Below are 7,580 nucleotides of genomic sequence, written 5' to 3' on the forward strand. Positions count from 1 at the left end.
TCAAGCGTGGGAAGAATTGGACTTTAGGTTGGATGTGTGCCGTATAACTAAAGGTGCACATATTGAACATTTGTAAGAAAACTAGGTTAGTTTACCTTCAATTTGAGGTATAATTTGTGGTTAACACTCTAAATTAAACTATTATAATGTATCATTGAAACTGGAACAATATTTTATTAATATCCTGTACTTCTCAATTGTCCGTATTTTAAGAATTTGAAATGCTTGCTTTTTTCGTTTAATGTCTTAATATATGATTTTATTTCCTCAGAATTACTTTCCATACTAAATAATGTGTTTTTAACCCTTTATTATTCTAAACAGTTTTGTTTGATAATAGCATTTTATTATTTGTTGTTCAATCACATTTAAAAATCAACAGATACGAGCCAGCGATCACGTGTGGCATCTGCATCAACCATTTTCTTGACATGTCACAATCGATTGTAGCCACTTAAAAATTCTCCAATCCACTAATAGAATAATGCTCCTGACATTTTTTTCGACGCTGTTGCCACAGTTTGCAAATGTTTGAATTTCTGAGGTCCCGTTGTCGACGTGTGTCGAATTAGCAACCAACTTAAATTTTATTTTAACTTTTATTTTAGTCTCACGTAGTTTCATAATCTTGGCAAAATTTAAATTTTTAGATTGTACGTTTCTATTACTTCAGGCGAAAGTTTTTTTTTTTACTTGTATATTATAAACGTATGTTGCAAACAAAAATGGTGTCCAGTCAAGGGTAAAGAGGGGTGGTATTCATTTTGATACCAGGAAAACCATAAAAAAAAGACCCGTTAGATTGCCCTAGGTATAGGTTTGGTGACCCATGCACCTAGAGGATATATTCTGTGTCATGTAACGAGTTTCCAGTTTTGCTGTCATCAGAATTACCACGTGGGGTGTCTATACGTAACCTTGCGGCACTGTTGTTGTGTCGTTACGCCAGCAGTTGTTTGCGAACAACTTCGCGTGGTCGTCGGTGTTCGTGGAACCAACGTCACGCGATGCTTCGCGAGCGACACCGCGCCACTGCTATAGTGGTAAAACTTGGTGGAAGCGGTGGATAGTCGGGGAAAACACGAGGCTAAAACACTTCAGAGTTTCAACAGGCGCTTGGACCGCTCTTCGCCTCTCCGCTATCCTTCCTCCTCTGCGCCCCTACCTCCACAAAGGCCCACGCCATCGCCGGTTCTGCTCCGCGTTGCCCGCAACGAACGCGAATTATGTGAAACTCGCGCAGTGGTTTACTAAATCCTGGCGCGGTCCCTCCCAGGACCGCCCTTCCCCCCCTCCCTTCCACCCTTTATTCCCCCTCCCTCCTTCCCCATTTCAACTCCGGCGTTCTCTTTGTGTTTCGCTGTAATTTTTGGCCGCACTTCGGAGACGCCCACTAGTCCCAAGATTAGATTACTTGCCCTCTGCCGTTTCCCCAGTCTTCCTCCACCTCCTTCTCCCAACCCCCTCCCTCTTTAAGTCCTTCCCCATCGGGCTTTGCTTCTTCCACATCGTCACTTCCCGGTCTTAAGTTTATATTGCGTGACCACGAAGTTACACGTATTATTCTACAAACTGCAACAGAATGTCAAATTCGCGAATGCCTGCAGATTTGTATATAGTTCAGACCATTGATTCAGTTGAAAAATATCTCATAACACAGGGAAAAAAAATTGTGTCGAAGCTCCTTATTACCCTGTGACCAATCGAAAAACATCGACTTTTAGATTAAAATTTTCGTTAATTTTTATTTGCCTTTTCGTAGCCTTGAATAATTCACAAAATGCATGTTATATTACTGAAGTTATTAAATGTTTGGTACATAAAATCATTAAATAACAAGATTTACACCCATAAATGTCTAAAAATTGCTACGTTTTACTCCTTCCTTAATGCCCTTCATAGATAGCATGTTGGAGCCTGAGATTTAGTATTAAACGTCAGCGTAATATAAATATTCGGCTCCACCAGTAGCAGTTTTGAATAACAAAATTTATAAATTAAATAAAGCATACATTTAAGACAATCACAAATCAATTATAATATTTTACCAAACTTCGCAAGCAAAACTAGTTGAAACAAACAATTTGGGCCGGATTGCATAGTCCTTAGTTGAGCCAAAGAATTTCTCCATCTCATTAACTTGAAAGATTCGGGTTCCTTACCTTACTCTGCAAGCTATCCTAATTTCGGAAAGGCACTCATGCAGAACTCTCAACCAGATGCTCTCAAATCTATGAAGTGGCCACAGTAACATAGTTGCACGAAATGCACCCTTCTCCATTAATTTGTAAAAAATCATTTAGGGCAAGATTTTAGCAATTTATTGAATACACCTTTTATCAAATGCATTATAGGAAATTCGGCCGGATATTAACACAGAACACATGTAGACTTAAGGATACGAATCCATGCTTCTGCGATTGTCGTGTTTGTGATCATTTTCGAATGTAAGGAATTGTTTATGTCTATTATTTAAACACACATACACAAGCAATATACACAAAACCTAAGTAATAAAACTATACATGATAAGCAGTTTACACATTAAAAATTACGTGCAAAATTGTCTCTGTGTTTGGACGAATGTGTAGTTAAAGGATCTATGTCGATATTTTTCAAACTGACGGGAATATTCAAAGTGCGCTTGAAGTTTTGGATGCGACTGGCTGTGCGTATGTACATTCCGTTACCCTCGCGGGCTGTAACACAAGCAAAGGGACCGTGGAAGACTGCTACAGGCTCGCAAAGATCAACACACGAGAAGAAACATAAACAAGCGAGCGCAAGATGAGTAGAGTAGACCTTCGAGTAGTTACCTTGGTTAACATGTTCAATATAATCTAGGATTAGCGGGGAGATATCGCGCATAGTATCAGTGGTGTATTCAGGGCAACCCCATTTCAATATTTGATATTTGATATTTGATATATTAAATATTTCAATATTTTTGTAACGTGTAACTACCCTTCATAATTTCAAATGAATAATTTTGCTACAGTGACAGAATTTGCGGATGTTGTAAAACAAACGAAAATTATTACAAAATAAAGGAATATATCTGCATCAAGCAGGGTGTAGCCACACATCTGTAGCGCGAGGGGGAAGGGGAAAGCAATTTCTATATCACGAAAGTAGTATGTATATGTTGTGGAATATATAACTTAGTCTATATATATATATATTCCACAAACATATACATACTACTTTCGTTTATTTATATATATATATATGTATCAGTGGTGTATTCAGGGCAACCCCATTTCAATATTTGATGGGAAGATAGTCTTTGCATTATTTGTTAGTTTTGGTGAATTTGATATTTCCTGAGTTGGAAAATTGGTTAACAAGGACAATATAAGGACTTATATGTGTTCACTTACATATATAAGTGAACACATATAAGTCCTTATATTGTCCTTGTTAACCAATTTTCCAACTCAGGAAATATCAAATTCACCAAAACTAACAAATAATGCAAAGACTATCTTCCCATCAAATATTGAAATGGGGTTGCCCTGAATACACCACTGATACATATATATATATAAATAAACGAAAGTAGTATGTATATGTTTGTGGAATATATATATATAAGTTATATATTCCACAACATATACATACTACTTTCGTGATATAGAAATTGCTTTCCCCTTCCCCCTCGCGCTACAGATGTGTGGCTACACCCTGCTTGATGCAGATATATTCCTTTATTTTGTAATAATTTTCGTTTGTTTTACAACATCCGCAAATTCTGTCACTGTAGCAAAATTATTCATTTGAAATTATGAAGGGTAGTTACACGTTACAAAAATATGTTGAAAATAAAGTAAAGCATATGTAAAGCGATGATCACCACGCATAACCGAGTCATGATTTTAATGTAAAGATTTATTTTTTCTTCTGTTTACAGCGTGAAAAATAGGTAAGCCGGCTCATGTGGAAGAGAGGTCAAGTATGACTTTTAACTTTGTCGTCATTTGTATCGGTCCCACTTAGGGCATGGCCTTTTTTTTAAAATAATTCAATTGGTTAGCTGTATGTTACTTAGCCTGCCGGTAGTATGCGGGTTATGTTAAGAATTTCTGAAACAAAACACAAACCAAAAATATGTATATTCTTGAGTTCTATATTTAATATATGTATATATTTGGAATCTAAAATAAATATTTTAATTAATCAGCATTTTTCTATAGGCTGACTACCTTTTAAGAACATATAAAATTAATCCTTTCGGTCTAATCGTCACCGTATCTCTCCTACTAACGTCTCGCACATTTCTCTAGGCTTGTTATTAAAAGAAAGGACGAGACTGTAATAAATATTCGCAGCTAGAACCGGGGCAAAGGAAACCAGAAGACAGCCGCGATAGTGACCACACATTTACGACGCCGTAATGCAACTTGTAGATCTTCCTGGAACTGAAAATAAAGCATCGCAACTGTTTACTCTGCTCCCAGCAAAACTCTGGCAGTTAACGCATTTACATTAGCCATGAGAAACTCTGCCTGAAATTTTCCCTCACAGCTTCTTAATTTAATTAATTTTGAGGTGGTTTTTTAACACTTTTCGTCTGCCGTTACTGGATATGAACTTTCCGCAAACTTGTCAAAAAGAATGTGTTAACAGTTTAGCTTTCTAAAATTATCTTGACATACTTATGAACACGGGCTGATTTTAATTTTTTTTTTGTTTCCAAAAGCCCGTGAAGCAAATGAAACTAACGAATCATATTAAATTCGAGGAATGATTTTTTTAGAATCCTCACAGTACCCTGAGAAAACCCACGTATCGCCACTTGCGGAAAATCTAGGTTGGACCCCTACAGGGGCGCGAGAGAGGGGTCTGAGGGTGGAGTTGAAAGGTGTTTCCCGGTAGCGACGTGACGGATGTTACCGTCAGCCTGTAGGTTCTCTCGCGGCACTCCGGCCCCGCCCCACGACCCTTTCATGACGTCAGTGTTCCGTCCACGTCATTCCATCCTCCATCATATCTAATGGGGCATTAAGGCCCTTGCCTACAGTGGGCGCATACACGGTGTGCAGAGCTTCAGGAAAAAAAAAAAAACCCACGTAACTTAAGAATGCGCCGAGGGCGGTTAACGTGTTTCGTTTTTAAACTGTATTTTTAGAAGAATTAAAAAAGCTTAAAGGCGTTTTTTCAGGTTAATTTATTAGTAGGGGCAGGCATTTTTCGCGAAAAATTCTGCACACCTATTAGACTGCAACAAGGTATACCCCCACCTGTGGTTTTTTTCCTTGTGATTGGCGGCCGTCTGCGATAGAATTCGTTGCCTTATTTGGCCGAGCCATTCAAGACGCGTTTGCTTCCGCACTGAATTACTGTGATTGGCGTTGTTACAATCGATATGTATCTGGGAGAAACCCACCCAATCACGAAACACATACGATGCTACAGTGTTTTAACTTTCAGCTAGTCTCAAAATCTTTTCGCGAAATCTGCATGGCCCTATATTATTAGGCATTCTGCAGATTATTGAAAGGTCTCGAGAGGCCGTGCATTACGCACTTATCTTCATTTACGCGCCATTTAACGTTACGGTTACCGGATCTGATCTCGTATAGTCGCCCCGTGCTCGACGAGAAGACTGCTGCGCCAGTTCGCGGCCTCGCGCCTGGAGGCTGCACCGCGCTCTAGACACTAACACAAGTACACTCTGCTGACACCAGGCGGGGCTTCGTCCGACCCGCGCCGGGAATGAATCCCGGGTCCGCCAAGTTCGGGCGGCGATTGGAAAGCATCGTGAATGACGGAGAGTGGCATGTATAGTGTTCTGTTTGGGTGTGTGAAGAGGGGGAGGATAGGGGGGGTTGAGCGGCCGGGCGAGGGAGAGTCATTGTAACCTCGTTCTCCGGGACCGGGCTCGAGTTGGACGGCTCTGGTGGATAGGAGGGGGGGGGGGGAGACGTGAAGCGGGCGACGCGCATGCGCAGAGGGGCCACCGCCGCCTCCGCGCGGGGTGACTTCGGCAACGCAGCCTCAGTTGCGCCCCGCCAAGCTGCGCCGACGGTCGCGCGCACGGCCGGGCCCCCCTTCCCGCTCCAGCGGTCTAACGGGGCCTACGTTCGATCCTCGGTGGCGGTGGTTGTCGCTGCTGTGCTGTGCTGCGCTGCGCACGGGCCGGACCCCATTTGACCGCACCTGCAGAACGACCTAATTCACAGTGATATATCCATATATATGTTGACGTCGGACGAACGCGTTTAACAAAATACACGCACGCTCTTGTGTTCCGTGTGCATGTTTAAGTGTGCAAGCCAGTGTTGAATGTAATATACTATGCTCCTACCGGTAGCTTCCATTCACAAAAAAAAAAAATGACATAAATTTTGTAGTTGACACAGTTGCGGTTTGATGTAACTTTCAATAGTGCCGTAATTATTTATAGGACGATCTTTTTATATTTTTTCCGCGCAAAATTAGTGCGGAGTGGTGCGGAATCAAATCAGTTCGGCGTGAAAGTGCAAGTTCGAAGTTCAAATAAATCATTATTTTTTTTAAATATTTTAATTTATGTTGTGACACCTTTAATATGGTAAGTTTGTTCCTTTTGACAGTAATGTTTTGGCTGTTTATTTTTTTTTCGGACCCCGGATGGATACACCGGCCAAATGGTCTCCAAGAGATTAAAAAAAGGCTGGAAGAAGCACCATTAAAAAAAAAATGGTTCCTCAAGTGTTTTCCTGAAATGAAATGTGGTCGTTAGGGATTTTGCGCATTTATAGCACTACATACGTCCAAATAGGAAATTTTTTAAACATTTTTTTACTTAGTTCTATTTAGGAGTCCACATTATGATGCAATGCAAGTTAAAATAACACGGTACGATTTTTGTTACGTTGAAACGAATATATAGTGTTCAATAGTATGATTTGATCCATCCATAGAAAATTGAAGTTAAATAAAATAGGGTTACAGAGATATTTTATGAAATGTAGATATGTAATCATACGTAATTTTTATCGGTCATCACTGTGTTTATAGTATAACAGAAAGTATGTCTACATTGTATGATTGGTGCACTATGTGTCTATTTTAATATCTTGTTACAGCAATATTCATGAAACATTGATCGAAGTTAGGCTGTTTATACAAAAACTGACTGCTTGTTTAAGCTTAGTCAGCTATAAGGTTTATAAAATTTGGGTTACTATGGCAGGCACCATTTTCAAATAAGAATGAATTGCTTGAAGTAAGCATGTGTAAATGATTATTATTTAGTATCTGGTGGATTAACATGAGAGAGTGATTTGGTACAGCTAGGCGCGTTATAGTAACACTCATTAGTATATACCTGCAAAATTCGCTTTATTATAAGGTGACAGTTTAGACTGCAAATATTTGTACACTGAATAACCTTTGTAATTGGAGCACAAGTTATTTGACACGCTCTGAAAGACTAGACACCAGTTACAAAAAAAACTAAATAATCATATTACGGAATTATTAGGGCCAAGTATTTTTCGCCAAAAGATTTTCAAACAGCTGTGACTTAAAACTTTGTAGCACCGTTTGTGATTCCTGGTTGGCTGAGTTTTATTTCAGAGGCATGCATACCGCAG

The sequence above is a fragment of the Bacillus rossius genome, assembly GCF_032445375.1.
Source record: "Bacillus rossius redtenbacheri isolate Brsri chromosome 9 unlocalized genomic scaffold, Brsri_v3 Brsri_v3_scf9_2, whole genome shotgun sequence".
Lineage (NCBI taxonomy): Eukaryota > Metazoa > Arthropoda > Insecta > Phasmatodea > Bacillidae > Bacillus > Bacillus rossius.